Source organism: Furipterus horrens, unplaced genomic scaffold (genome assembly GCF_987537825.1).
Source record: "Furipterus horrens unplaced genomic scaffold, mFurHor1.1.pri manual_scaffold_5, whole genome shotgun sequence".
Classification (NCBI taxonomy): domain Eukaryota; kingdom Metazoa; phylum Chordata; class Mammalia; order Chiroptera; family Furipteridae; genus Furipterus; species Furipterus horrens.
Window position 1 is genome coordinate 53,336,787 of NW_028327175.1, and position 15,440 is coordinate 53,352,226.

Here is a 15,440-nt window from a genome sequence, read left to right on the forward strand (position 1 = left end):
TGTTGCTCTGCATCTATGAATCTGTCCTCATTTTTCTTGTTGGTTAAATTTGTTCATTAAAGTCCACACATGAGTGAAATCATGTGGTATTTGTCTTTCATTGACTGGCTTATTTCACTTAGCATGATATTCTCCAGGTCTATCCATACTGTCACAAAAGGTAAAACTTTCTTCTCTTTTACAGCCGAGTAGTATTCTACTGTGTAAATGCCTCATATTTGTTTTATCCACTCATCTACTGATGGACACACGGGCCGCTTCCATATCTTGGTGACTGTAAATAACACTACAAAGAACATAGGGATGCTTATGTTCTTCAGAATTAGTGTTTTGGGTTCCTTTGGATGTATTCCCAGAAGTAGAATCACTGGGTCAAAAGGTAGATCCATTTTTAATGTTTTGAGATATCTCCATACTGCTTTCCACAGTGCTGCACTGGTCTGCATTCCCACCAACAGTGCAGAAGGGTTCCCTTTTCTCCAGACCCTTGCCAGCATTTGTTTTTTGATTTACTTATGATAGCCATTTTGAAAAGTGTGAGATGATACTTCATTGTGGTTTTAATTTCCATTTTTCTGATGTTTAGTGACTGAGCATCTTTTCATACGTCTATTGGCCATATTTATGTTCTCTTTGGAGAGGTGTCTATTCAGGTCCTTTGCCCATTTTTTAATTGTTTTTTATCTTTTTTTTTTTTTTTTGGTGTTAAATTTTATAAGTTCTTTGTAAATTTTGGATATTAACCCCTTATCAGACGTATTGGCGAATATATTCTCCCATTCTGTAGGTTGTCTTTTTATTGTGTTGATGTTTTCCTTTGCTGTGCAAAACCTTTTTAGTTTAATGTAGTCCCATTTGTTTATTTTTTCTTTTGTTTCCCATGCCGGGGAAGATATATCTGATAAAATATTGCTACAAGCAATGTCTGAGATTTTGCTGCCTATGTTTTCTTCTAGGATTTTTATAGTTTAGGGTCTAACAGTTAAGTCTTTAATCCATTTGAATTCATTCTTGTGTGTGGTATAAGAAGGTGGGCTAGTTTCATTTTTCTGCAAATATCTGTCCAACTTTCCCAATACCATTTATTGAATAAACTATATTTACCCCATTGTATGTGCTTGATTGCTCTGTCAAATATTAATTGATTATAAAGGTGTGGGTTTATGTCAGGACTCTCTATTCTATTCCACTTATCTATGTGCCTGTTTTTATGCCAGTACCATGCAGTTTTGATTACTTTGGCCTTATAGTATGGTTTGATATTAGTAGGTGTGATTCCTCCTACTTAATTCTTCTTTCTCAGGATCGCTGTTGCTATGTGGGGCCTTTCGTGGTTTCATATAAACTTTTGAAATATTTGTTCTAGATCAGTGAAATATGTCATTGAAATCTTGATAGGAATTGTGTTGAGTCTATAGATTGCTTTGGGTAGTGTAGACATTTAAATGATATTAATTCTTCCTATCCACAAACAGTCTGTGCGTCCACTTATTTGTGTCTTCTTTCTTCGGTGTCTTATAATTTACCAAGTAGAGGTCTTTTACATCCTTGGTTAGATTTATTTCTAAGTATTTTATTCTTTTTGTAGCAATTGTGAATGTAGCAATTATTTTCTTAATTTCTCTTTCTGTTAGTTTGTTATTGGCATATAAAAATACAAGTGATTTCTGGATATTAATTTTGTATCCTGCTACTTTGCTGAATTAATTTATCAGTTCTAGTAGTTTCTGGGTAGAATCTTTTGGGATTCTCTGTGTACAGTATCATGTCATCTGCAATTAAGGACAGTTTTACTTTTTCTTTCCAATTTAGATTTTTTTTTATTTCTTCTTCTTGTCTGATTGCAATGGGTTGGAATTCCAGTACTATGCTGAATAAGAGCGGTGAAAGTGGACATCGCTGTCTTATTCCCAATCTTAAGGGGAATGCTTGTAGTTTTTGCCCATTGAGTGTGATCCTGGCAGTGGGTTTGTCCTATATGGACTTCATTATGTTTATCTATGTTCCTTCTAATACCACTTTGATGAGTGTTTTTATCAAGTATGGGTGCTGGATTTTATCAAATGCTTTGTCTACATCTATTGATATGATCATGTGGTTTCTATTCTTCATTTTGTTTATGTAGTAAATCACACTTATGGATTTGTGAATGTTGTGCCAACCTTGCATTATTGGAATAAATCCCACTTGATCATGGTATATGATCTTGTTGATGCATTGCTGTATTAGGGTTGCTAATATTTTGTTGAGGATTTTAGCATCTATATTCACAGGTATATTACCTTAAAATTTTATTTTTTTTGTAGTCTATTTATCTGGTTTTACAATTAGGATAATGCTGGCCACATGAAATGAATTTGGGAGCCTTCCCTCCTCTTGAATTTTAGGAAATAGTTTGAGAAGGATAGATGTTATTTCTTCTCTGAATGTTTGGTAAAATTCTCCTGTGAAGCCATCTGGTCCAGAGCTTTTGTTTGTTGGGTGTTTTTTGATTACTGCCTCAATATTGCTAGGTGTATTCTGTCTATTCAGATTCTCTGATTCTTCCTCATTTAGTTTTAGAAGATTGTCTGTTTCTAGGAATTTATCCATTTTTTTCCAGGTTGTCCAGTTTGTTCACATATTGTTGTTCATAATATTTTTTCACAATCCCTTGTATTTATTTGGTGTCAGTTGGTATTTCTCCTCTTTCATTTTTCATTTTATTTATTGGGGTTCTTTCTCTCTCTCCCTTTTTTTTCTTAATGAATCTGGTCAAAGGTTTGTCAATCTTGTTTATCTTTTCAAAGAACCAGCTCTTGGATTTTTAAATCTTTTGTATCATTTTTTTTGGACTCTATTGTATTTGTTTCTGCTCTGATCTTTATTATTTCCTTTCTTCTACTCACTTTGGGCTTTGTTTGTTACTGTTGTTGTTGTTTTTAATGTGTTTTATTGATTATACTGTTACAGTTGTCCCAATTTCCCTTCCCTCTGCTCCCCTCCACCCGGTGGCCCCCCATCCCGTTGTCCCCCCCTTTTAGTCCATGTCCATTGGTTGTGCATATAGTTCTTCTCAGCCTCTTCCTATCTTCTCCATTCCCTCCTGCTATGCTTCTTAATTCCTGTACCATCTCTCTTCCTTTCCCCCTTCCCACTCCCTGCTGACCTCCCCCCAATATGCTCCCCATACCTATAGTTCTTTTTCCACTCTCGTTGCCTATTTAGTTTACCTTTGTTTCAATTCCCTAGCTTCTGTTGTTGTTTCTTGTGATACAGTTTTCATTTTAATGTTCATTGTTTTGATCCTCCTTTTTCTAAACCAGTCCCTTTAGCATCTCATAGAATAGTGGTTTGGATCTAATGAACTCCTTCAGTTTTATTTTGTCCTGTTGTTCTTTATTCAAGGTCCTTGAAATGTAAAATTAGATTGTTTATTTGATCTTTTTCTTCTTTTTTGAGATAGGCCTGTAATCTCTGAATTTCCCTCTTATGATTGCCTTCCCTGTGTCTCACAGATTTTGGTTTGTTGTGTTCTCATTTTCATTTGTTTCAAGGTATCTTTTGAGTTCTTCCTTGAACTCATTGTTGACTCATTTATTGTTTAATAACATGTTATTTAGCTTCCATGTCTTTGTGTGTTGTTGTTTTTTTGCAGTATTCTTCTTGTTGTTGATTTCCAGTTTCATAGCATTGTGTTCAGAGAAGATGCTTGATATGATTTCAGTCTTCTTAAATTTATTGAGAATTGTTTTGTGTTCTAACATGTGGTCTATCCTAGAAATCGTTCCATGTGCACTTGAAAAGTATGTATGTTCTGCTGCCTAGAGGCGAAGTTATCAATTAAATCCATTTTATGTAGTGTTGTTTAAGGCTGCTGTCTCCTTATTGATTTTCTGCCTGAAAGATCTATCCATTGAAGTCAATGGGGTGTTAAAATACCTAACTATTACTGTATTTCTGTTGATCTCTAGATTTGCTTCACATATTAGGTACTTCTATTTGTTGCTAAGATAGAGTAGTTGAAAGTGAAAATCTGAGTTAAACATAAATAAATAGGAATTTCTTTTCAGAAAGGCATCTAATAGGTGACTTCAGAAAAATCTCCATATTGTAGAGTTAAGTTGGTCAGATCTCTTCATTGAGAGGAAATATATACAGATGACCTTTTAATATTGAGGTGTATTAGGAATATCCATGTAAATGAGAGAGATTTGATCAAGAGGAAGGTACCAAATGAAACATACCTATTTTGGCCTCCCAATAATATCTGGTTTCTAGTTCTTATAAGATCAATGTGTGGTGAACTGGAATATTAGCTCTGTCTACTTTAGGAAAGCACCTTAAGCTTGTGCAAACTGTCATATATTTCTTTCCTTAAAATCAACACTTTGACCCTGACTGGGTAGCTCAGTTGGTTAGTGTCATCTGGATCTGCCAAGGTTGTGGGTTCAATCTTCAGTCAGGACATTCATCCAATGAATGCATAAATAAGTGGAACAACAAATTGATGCGTATCTCTCATTCTTGCTCTCTTGCTTTCACTCTCTCTCTGAAAAAAAAATCTATATCTCTATATCTGTATCTATATATCTATATTTCTATCTATCTATCTATCTATCTATCTATCTATCTATCTATCTATCTATCTATCTCAACACTTCCTTGGTAATTCTAAGGGCACATGGAATATGACTGTTGCAGTCACTTAATATATAAAATCTCTTTGGAAGAGTTTAGATCATGTCTTTTCAAAAGCAGTCAGCCATCCCCATTCATACCAGATCCTTGTATAATCTTCATAGGCTTTTGCACTGATCCAGTTAGCAATACTTGGGCAGCAAATCTATGTTTATCTAATTTACAAACTTGTAATAGCTTGCCATGTACTTGTAGAGGTTTACTTATCCAGCTTCAAAATTAAATAATCCTTTCCAGAAAAGAGCTTGTTATATGACAGACACACCAGGCATCATGGCCTTCTTTAATTTATAGCCAAACACTAATATGTAAAATTATGATAATTTTAAAGAGTTTACATTATATAGTTTTCTCAACTGATTTATTAAGGGGAATGCTTTTTTCTCTCTTAATATATTATAACAATGACAGTAAGTGCCAAGGTATTTCAGATAGTTGCACATAAATCTTTTATCTGACCTTTTGTCATACAAAGAAAAATTTTATTAAATATTCATTTTGCTTCTAACATTGTTTCTCCATGGATACAACTTTTCATATAACTGTGTATCTGTGTGTTCTCTATTTGCAAAATGCTACCCTCACAAAATGCTACCATTTCTCCTTCACTTCAGTTTTAGGGATTCATCCCTTAGCACCTCATCAAATGAACTGGGATTGCTACATTGTCAAAATACAATAACTGCTATACCATTTGGACATTTTTGGCAATGGGTCAGAGTTCTCATTTGAGGCTGCTTCATAAGAAAGAGTTTGCAGAAATAAAGCTATAATACGCCAAAACAGTTGACTTTTTTGGACTTCACTGACACTGTTTCTGGTTTTAAAATTTGCTAATAGCAAGGTGCTAGTAGTCTGTGTAACAGGACTTATTTACATAGTTACCACAAAACACTTGGTATTCCATTTATTAATGACATTATTTCATTGAAAACAGTAATTTTTGTCCTGAAGTATTTCACCATTTTAGTCTAGCTATGTTTACACTTCTGGCATTTCAATGTTGAAAATTTATGGTCATGGTATTGTAGCTTGCATTGATTCTTCTGAAATTAATCTATTAACATTGTAGACCTTAAAAAACTACTACTCTTTTGCATTTGTGTAAAGCATATATTCTCTCTGGTTCATCTTTCTAGAATTTAGATTGCCTTGTATATATACATGGTAGAAACTAAAGAAAGGATATTAATTGAATTTGAAGTTTTCATGTAGGATTCTACAGAATTTTTTTGACTACATTTCACATGATCCTTATACTCTTTAAGTCTTAGAACCAGAGCTCAAAATCTGAATTTATTTCTATTAGCCTCACAGAGACTTATATATTAACTGACATAATGCCTAAAACATAGTAATTACTCAGTAAGTGTTACTTATTATTAGAAGAATGTTATGTTATACTTTGTTTTATTTCATCACATTGGCAGAACATATTCTCTGAATATATGTATTATTTTGAAGATATTGATTGACTTTTGGTATCTAGAATTGTTATAGAAATCCAGTGCCATTCTGATTCCTGATCATACACATATACCCTATTATATTGCTCTGGAATCTTTTAGGATTCTCTTTTTGTCCTAAGTGTTCCAAAATTTAATGATGTTATGTCTTGATTAGAGTAATTTTTTATGTCAAGTGTGCTGGAACTTTAGTAGACCCTTTATATCTGAAAATTTAAATCTTTTAGTTCAGGCATTTCTTCTTATACTTTAAAAATTCTTCTCCATTTTGTTTTCTCTTTTGGCTAGTTTCATTCTGTGGATTTTTAACTGATCATGTACTATACTGATTCTATAATTTTCTTACATTTTCTCTCCTACTTTCAAACTATTTATTTAAGATCGTAGCCCAGAATTCCATCCTTTGACACCTCAAGTGAGCAAGTGTGGTTTCTACTTGTCCATGAGCTCTAGGACTAGGGAGTGCCCGTAAGGAACAGTCATATAAATATGGATCTCACCCTCTTTTGAGTATTCTCCAATTGCTGCCTTCTCTCAGTCATTTTCCAGTTTCTTAAATAGATTTTAAAGGCATGGTTATCATCCATCATGCTTTCTAACTCTTCTCAACTTCATCAAAATTAGATGCAAATTAACTAATGAGGAAAATGGGGACAGACTCAGACGGAAAGCAGATGACAGCTCTGGGGTGGGGGTTCGGGGGTGGAGGGATTGAGCAAAAAGGAGAAAGGACCCATGGACATGGACAACAGTGTGGTGACTGCTGGGGAGTGGGCAGTGTAAGGGGACTAAATGTAAATGGAAAAAATACAATAAAGATTAAATCAAAATTTAGATGCTAAATTTAATATCTTACAGGTAGTTTTTCTATTAAGTAATTATTCACCTAAAAACTACCTTAAAATTGTAAAAGTTTTTAGATCAATAATTTGTTATCTTGTCTCTAGGTAACTAAGGACATAAATCAAATTAAATATTACTAGCTCCTATGTAAATATTTTGAATAGAAATGTGTTTTCTAGATATCTGCCATTAAATTATAAGTAAAATTTTTTAGGGTTCTTAGTAAACATTTTTGAATGACAATATATGGAAGAAGAATTTTTAATCCATAGATTAAAAAGATAATTTTTAAACTTTAGAGACTGTTTAGAAATAAATTTATAAACTATAAACTATACACTAAGTGGGCATATTTTGTCTTCATTCCATGGTTCCTCATTTAATTTAAATAGAGGATTTAGAGATACTTGGTGTTTCTATGATTTTTAAAAGGATCATTAGTTTTGAGTTTATTAGATTATAACTGATTTTAAGGGTAATAGCATTATCATTAGTACAAATATATATAAAAAATTTTTTTCCAAAACGTTTTCAATGTCAACGTAATGTCATTTCACTAGTTATATTATCCCATCAAATAAGTATAGTTCTGTGCTTTAGGGGTGAAATAAGGGAGATTGGCCTTAAGTTTCTGAAATTTTTATTTTAAAACATTTTTATTGAATTTATTGGGGTGACACTGGTTAACAAAATAATAAAAGTTTCAAGTGCACATCTGTACACTGTATTGTGTGTTTACCACCCCAAGTCAAGTCTCCATCCATCACCATTTATCTGCCGATTTCCTCCTCCAACTACCTCTCACTCCCCCTCTACCCTGCAATCATCACATCGTTATCCACGTCTATGAATTTCTTTCCGCTTTTTTCTTTATTGCTCAATCCTTCCACTCACTGCAGCCCCGTCCTCCCAACAGCTGTCAGCCTGCTCTCTATGAGTCTGCATTTTTGCTTGTTAGTTCATTTTCTTCATTAGATTTCATATGTGAGTGAAATCATATGGTACTTGCCTTTCTCTGACTGGATTATTTCCTTTAGCATAATGCTCTCCAGCTTCATCCATGTCGTTGTGAAAGGAAGAGATTTCTTTCTTTTTTTTATGGCCAAGTTGTATTCCATTGTGTAATTGTACCACAGCTTTTTTATCTACTCATCTACTGATGGACACTTGGGCTGCTTTCAAATCCTGGCTATTGTAGTTTCTGAAATTTTGAAATGGCAGAGGACCAGAATTTTATAACTGTGAAGAAGCCCAAGATTCTCCTGTTTTAATTTAATTTTCCTACAGAATGTTATGAAAGACCTGAGAAATTGTTACTAAACTGGGTAAACTGGTTTAAATTCAGAAATAAATGATTCATGATAATTCATAATATGTCCTATTACATTATATTTCCTAAGTATCCCATAGCATAATATTTCATCCTATTATAAGTTTCCTCTGGGGTTTGCTTGCTTACTGTTTCCAAAGCCTCAGAAGCTAAGCAACAGTGGTGATCCCCAGTGAGATTCTCCGCTGTCATAGCTGCTCTGGAATGCTGCTGTCTTAATCTACCATTTTTAGAAGACAAGTCAAGTTCAAACTAACTCAAGAGACAGGAGTTTTTTCTTCCCTTAGGTGTTATTTTTATTGAGGCTTATTTGTAAAATCCTTCATGACCAGCCTTTAGATTTTGTTCATGAATCTCCATAGGATAAGGCAGTTTGTTGGATACAGTGCTTACAATTGCTCGTTTAGGACCTCACTGCAAATAAATGTCAATATTGGTATTCTAAAATAACCTCTAAGATTCCCATTTGTCATATAACTATTTGTATGACCAAGGAATCAAAATAATAAAAAAATAAGTCTGAGGTAGTTCAATTCACATTTCTACCTGTGGATCATTTGGTAGTCTTAGCTGCTGTGTACAGAGTCTGATTGAAAATGAGCAATGAGAAACTTAACAAAAGGACATAAAAATATCTCTTGATTAGATAAAGAAATAATGGTCCTGAATAGAGGAATTACACTGGAGTTTATATTGGAAATAAGTTAGTTCTTATAAAATAATTTGAAAGTGAATATAATTTCAAACCAAATTCTTAGTATATTTTAGTTTTTTTGTTTGTTTTTGGTTTGAAATTTATAGTCAAAATTTCTAGGGTCATCCTTGACAAAATTAGACAATACAATTTTGAAACAAAGAATTACAAGATGGAACTTAGAATCTTTAATAATAAAGCACTATAAACCTACAATTTAAAGAGCATGCTACAACTAGTAAAAGGATAGCAACCAATGCAACTGAATAGGGAACTCAAAAACATACTTAAGTCGTCGGCAGCCGTCCGTCTCGAGAGACGATGGTGTAGCTTCTTAAGAGTCTATCTGCACCGCCGAGAATGGCTGTGCAGTCCGACTCGGGAGTGACACGGTATCTGTCTCCTCCCGTGTTGAATCGACATCTTGCGATGACGCCGGAGTGTCCTCTCCAGTGAAGCTGAAGCTACAGAGCCTGGGCAGGGTGATATGGAGGGTCTGCTGTTGCCCATGCAGCAGACCCCCCCTCTCTTCGCAGCTGAAGGGTCCAAGGGAAAGACGGAGTCAATACAGCTTGGCTTCAGGTGCGCCGCAGGAGTTGCCGGTGTTGACTACAACGTCAAACCGCCTTAGGGACTCCGGCTCCGAATTTTCTGTCGGGGTTTACTCCCTTAGCCTTTCCCCTGAAGAGGTATGCCGCAAGGCAGCGGAGGTTTTTTGGAGTCAGAGTTTTCCTTCTCTGATGTGCCCTGACTGGAAGATGGAACCAGCGACACTTAGCTCGCAGGCCGACGCTCAATCCACTGAGCCAAACCAGCCAGGACATACTTAAGTATATGTACATAAATATGCAGTTTCTAATAATGGTGGCATTTTATATCAGTAGGGAGGGAATGGATCACTGAATAAATGGTGCGGAAACACTGGTTGTGTGTTTGGACAAAACAAGTCTGGAGTTTAGGAGAGGCACTGCCTAGAAATATATACTTGGCAGTTTTCAGCTAATGGAGTCTGTGATTGTGGATAACTACACACCTCTCTAGAGAAAAAGAGAAGTGGGTCAAGGGACCATTCCAAGAAATATTATCATTTAGCATTTAAGTAGATAATAGAGAAATATACCATAAAGATATGATTAGATAAGTATTCTGAAATCTAGAATAGTGTCTGAGAATCCAAGGCGATTATTTCTTTATAGCACCTAACACCAAAAATAAAGTAACAGGCAACATTAATGAAGAACCCTGCCCTCAGCACTTTCCTCCTAATCCAGTTACTATAAGAAAAGCTTTCTGGTTGATTCTTAATGTATATATATTATAATTTTTCATACTTAATTAAAATTCCTAATTAGGCTAAGATAAACTATATTTCCCATGAATCAAAAGTCTCATCATCTCTATTTTAACACAGTAATGGAGTGAACATTTATAGTCACTCTAAGTAACTTCTGATATTTTTTAACCACATAGACAATTGGGTTTTTTTTGTTCTCAAGGATTCTCTAATTTCCACCAATGATTTTTACAATTATGAAGACAGAAATAAGAATTCTTGATGATACTTAATATTTTAAAGCATGTAGTTAAAGTGCCAATAATTTGTAGCACTATAATTAGAGCTCAGCATTTTTTAAACTTTTATATTATTGCATTTTGATATCAAGAACCTACAGTATTCAAATATGCAGAGCCTTCTTAATCAGTTATCTTGAGATGTTTAAGCATTTTTCTTGAACTGTAAGAAAGTTGGGCAAGAAAATAGTTGGAAAAATAAGATTAGTAGTCTCACAATGTAACTCTCATCTCTTTAGCAAGAGTCCTTATCGATATTCTTTTCTCAGCTCTGGCTACCTTAGAAGATAAATGTGACCAGTTGTCAACTTAGATATGTCACTACTTTAGAAGTTTCATTTGTAATGTTTTTTATTTAAATCTAAAATAAACACTTGAGCATGTCACTGAACCAAAGAGTTCATGATGAAAAGATCTTAGTGAAAATATAGTTGGTTTAAAATACTTACTGTTGATGATTAACATAAGTAGGCCAAAGTCACACAGTTTACTCTCTTTTTTATTGCATACCTTGACTGAGTTTCTATATTACTAGAATTTTACAACTATATATATGCAATTATGTACTTGTCTACAATAGACAAAATATTCTGTATTATAAACTATAATGACAGGCTTTACTTTTTTAGTGTACACATGTGCAGATAACATCTAAACTTGACTCTTATGTAAATAAATTTAAAAACATACTGAAACAAATATGAGTTTGCAACTGACTATTATTTGCCTAGTAATAACATCAAAATATTTTTTTCACTTTTTTTCTTTAGTTTTATGTTTTGGTTCCCAGGACATTAACAAAGATTAATTCTGCAAGGTTATTTAAACTACTTTGATGATTTATCAAAACTTTTAGTTGATATCTTCTAAACAGGATATCAACTCACAAGTTGATAATCCCCCTTGCCCTAGAAAAATTTATAAAGACTTCTCCAGGAATTGGTTAATAGTTATTTGTAGTGTTTATTCTATATACTTTATCAATACTGTATACTCTCTTTTATGTTTCTGGCCATGCCAAAGAACCTGAAAACTGAGTACATAACCATAGAATACATAACTGTTTAGATCCTATTAAATCTGGGTATTATTACAGTATTAAGTGCTATTATGCAATTTTTAACTATGTCCTTTTTCTTTAAATTATACTATTCCATAAAACAAAACTCTTATTTCCATAAACTATTTAAAATGTCTTAATTTGTATTCAGAGCATCACTGTCCCAAATCTTTACCCACTCCATTTACAATTATATTTCCTTATTAATGAGGATCGTTCTAATAAAAATTCATCTTTGTTGAGCACTTAATATATGTCTAGAGCTATGCAAGGTACTGTAATGACTATGGAAGAAATATGTTATAGTCTATGATCTCAAAGAACTAGAAATTTAAAGGGAAAAAAAAGCACTTTTTTGCAACAACCAGAAAAAATATGAGAGTGAAACTGAGTGCAAAATTGTGTGAGACAGACTCTGAAGTATTATGAATAAAGAAGTCAATATAGGATAAATAGTTAAAGAGAATTTGACCTTGACTTTGAAGTGATGAGTAAAGGGGTGTGGCATTTGATTTTAGACTTAAAGAATTGACAGTCAGATATCCAGAATAAACTAATCCCTGGCTAAAGAACATGGATAAGTTTTTTGAAATTGAGAATTTTTAATGCATATCAGATTTTTAAAATGCTATTATTTGTTTTGCTAGCTAAAATGATAACTTAGAGCAAATTATTGCAACCTGTGATGATGTATCAGCTTTTAAAAAGTTAATTCTCAACTTTTTTATATAGCAAAAAATAAAGACAAAGCTTAAAATATTAGATTATAGGCTGAATTCTTCATAAGATCTTGAGAACTGACTTCAAAAAGAAATGCATTTTTGCCTATGCTCTTAAAATGTCTTAGTTTCTGACTCTGGTGTACCTTTTGAAGTCCTGATTTTATATTGTAGGTTATTTTGAAATTACAGAACTTATAAATAAAGAACAGTCATGCTAATAGCCTTACATGTCAAACAAAAAAACTAAAGTAGAAGATTTGAAAATTGACATAACCACACAATATAGCTTTTGTGTGAATTTATTGGTTTTAAAAACAATACGTTCCTAAATTGCCACTTTTCATTTGAGTGACAGTATAAGGATGGGTAGAATACAGTGTTAGAGCATAGAAATATTTCATGCCTCTCAATTTATTAAGCTTGATGTGATGTGCTCATTGGAAGTTCAGTGTGTCTGGGCATGTGGACCCTTACCTCTATAAAGATGTGGACAGGCTGGAGCAGCAGCAGTGAAAGTGGAAGCCTGGTCCCTGTCTTGGTTCTGAATCAAGTGTATTATAGGCAGGATGGGCCAGCAGAGCCACTCTCCCATACAAAACAGATTTTTTTCTAAAAAGTAATCTGAATATTTCAAGTAAAATCCATTTCTTGGATTGAGTTTCTGTATACTCTGCCTTTTAAAAAATCGTTTGGAATAACAGATGTTCACACATGCTAAAGGAAAAAAAACTAGACAATATAATTAGAAAATAGAAACAAAAATATAGCATACTGTTACAAAAAAATTGACATTTTAAGTTTATTCTATACTGAATAGTCAAGAGAAGATTTAAGAATCTTTTGGAATCTTGAATATATACGCTTGAGTGATGCTCTGAAAGAAGGTGATTGTTGTGAATGATTCAAAATTGGCCCCTTCTTCCTTTGCCATTGAAGATAGAAGGGTAGGAAGCTGGGCTTGTGTTTATCTGTGTGTTTGTTTTACTAATTATATTATTCAGGAACCAAGTGCAGCAAAAATTAATTATCCAGTTGTCATTGTTGAAACTTTCAAGTGATGAAAAACTCTTTCTAAAAATGTCCATCTTAGTAAAAGCTCCCTGACAATTGTGATAATGAGAAAATACAAAATCACTTTGTGGGTTTACATTTTACTGATAGTGTAATCTGTTGGCTAGAAAGAAAATAAGCTTAATTTTTCTTTTACTTTGTATTGACTCGTAATACTCTACAGATGCTCTTTATTTTGAGTGTGTGTTGGTTTACATTAAGAGAAGTTTCAAAAGGTAAATGCTTCAGTCTACTTCCAATTTATGTATTCCTTACATAGATAAAACTTTATTTAAAATTATATCCTTGTTAAATGGGCTCTTGTTTTTTTTATATAAGAAAACTGCAAATGTTTTGGTCATTTAATTCTAAATTTAAGATAAATAAATAAATTGATATAACAAATTGCCTTAAATAATTTTAAATGAATGAATAATAATTATTAGAGTGTTTCCAAGTCTTTTTGGTAAACATTGTTCAAATTGTTTAATTTCAGTTACTTGTATAAGAATAAAACAACTAGGTATACACATTAAAATAAAGGACAGTTTTTTTCTAATCTGATTTCTTCTTTTGTTAAGAAATAGGAAGAGGTAAGATAAAACAAATTAAAGGATTAAACAGACAATTTGACCTGCTTAGGTTTCAGCACACACACTTTTTTCTGACTAGACAAGTAATATTCATTCTCTAAAATGTGCCTATAATACTGAAGAATATAAATATCCTTTGTTATTCTTAAGATTTTAAGCTAGTACAAATAAATGTTTCTCAACACCTATGAATCATCTGTATTTAAGCCTGTTGGCAAGGTTTCTGTAATATTAAGAAAGACTGTTTTCTTTCTGAAAATTAAAAGTAAATTAGTAAATAAAATTTTCCAGAAAAGTTTACTCTCTGGGGTTAATAATAGAAATGATTCTAATTTATAGGAATTAACTGAAATATTTTAAAAAATTATTTAAAATCATTTTTATTGTTACTCTATTACAGTTGTCCCAAGTTTTATAAAATGCCACTCAGACTGCAACACTGGATTTTTATTTCAGTGACTTTTAGCTTTATTTGTGAATTGATTAACAGGGATTTGTCTCAGAATTATCTACTACTGTTAGATATTTCTCAATCTGTATATAAATAACATACTTACAGAAATACTATTTTTAAAGCAAGACATTTAGGAAATGTTCTAATTAGATAAATGCCATAATAGAAATTACTGAGGTAGGAAGCTAAAAAACAAAATAAAAAAAACCTCTCAGTCTTACCCTCAATTCTGCTACTCAATGCCACCAGAATCTGTCTTCAGAATTATATGTAGTTTCTGAACCTAATTTTTTCTCTCACTAGTTGTTTAGTTAGAATACCTTCTTAGGTCAGGAAATAGCATAACAGCATAGCAGAGTAGGATCTTGACTTGAGTCCTTCAGTATATTATATAACTACCCTGAATCTCAGTTTTTAATCTACAAAATGTATGGTAGTTCCATTTTGGTGATGATTAGATGAGTTTTATTTTTGTGCTTTGCTTTAGTTGTCATTCAACTGCAAGATATGGCAGCTATATAATAATAATTTATTTTTAAAATCTTACTGAATTAAGTTTATGCAAAAGTACTCAAGCTTGACAACTGACAACTGACATTGTCTATAATTTATAGTAATAAATTATTGGTTCTTGATGCTGTGTGGTGTCCCCAGGTTTATCTGTTTCCTTAAACCCTACACTTCTCTTAGCTATTACCACATTTTTCTCTTTCTTCAGAAATAACGTAGCTTATGTCAATTATTCCATTTTACCATCAGTATTAACGGAAACAGCATTAAAAATCCTCAGGTGTGATTCCTTTTCTTAATCCGAGCAGACTTATATAAAGGTTGCAACAAACTGATGGTAGTATGCTAATATGGTGTTTATATTGTTTTCTCTTCAGCTAGAAGATAAGAGAGTGATTTACAACTTACAAAAATTATTCTTAGGTTACATATTGATTTATATAATAAATTTATGTACTCTATTTGA

General features: G+C 32.8%; 1 protein-coding gene across 2 annotated transcripts in view; it reads left to right on the plus strand.

The window, feature by feature from the left end:
• XRCC4 (X-ray repair cross complementing 4) overlaps positions 1 to 15,440 on the plus strand; it is a 236,707-nt gene that overhangs the window by 83,640 nt on the left and 137,627 nt on the right. The window lies entirely within an intron of this gene.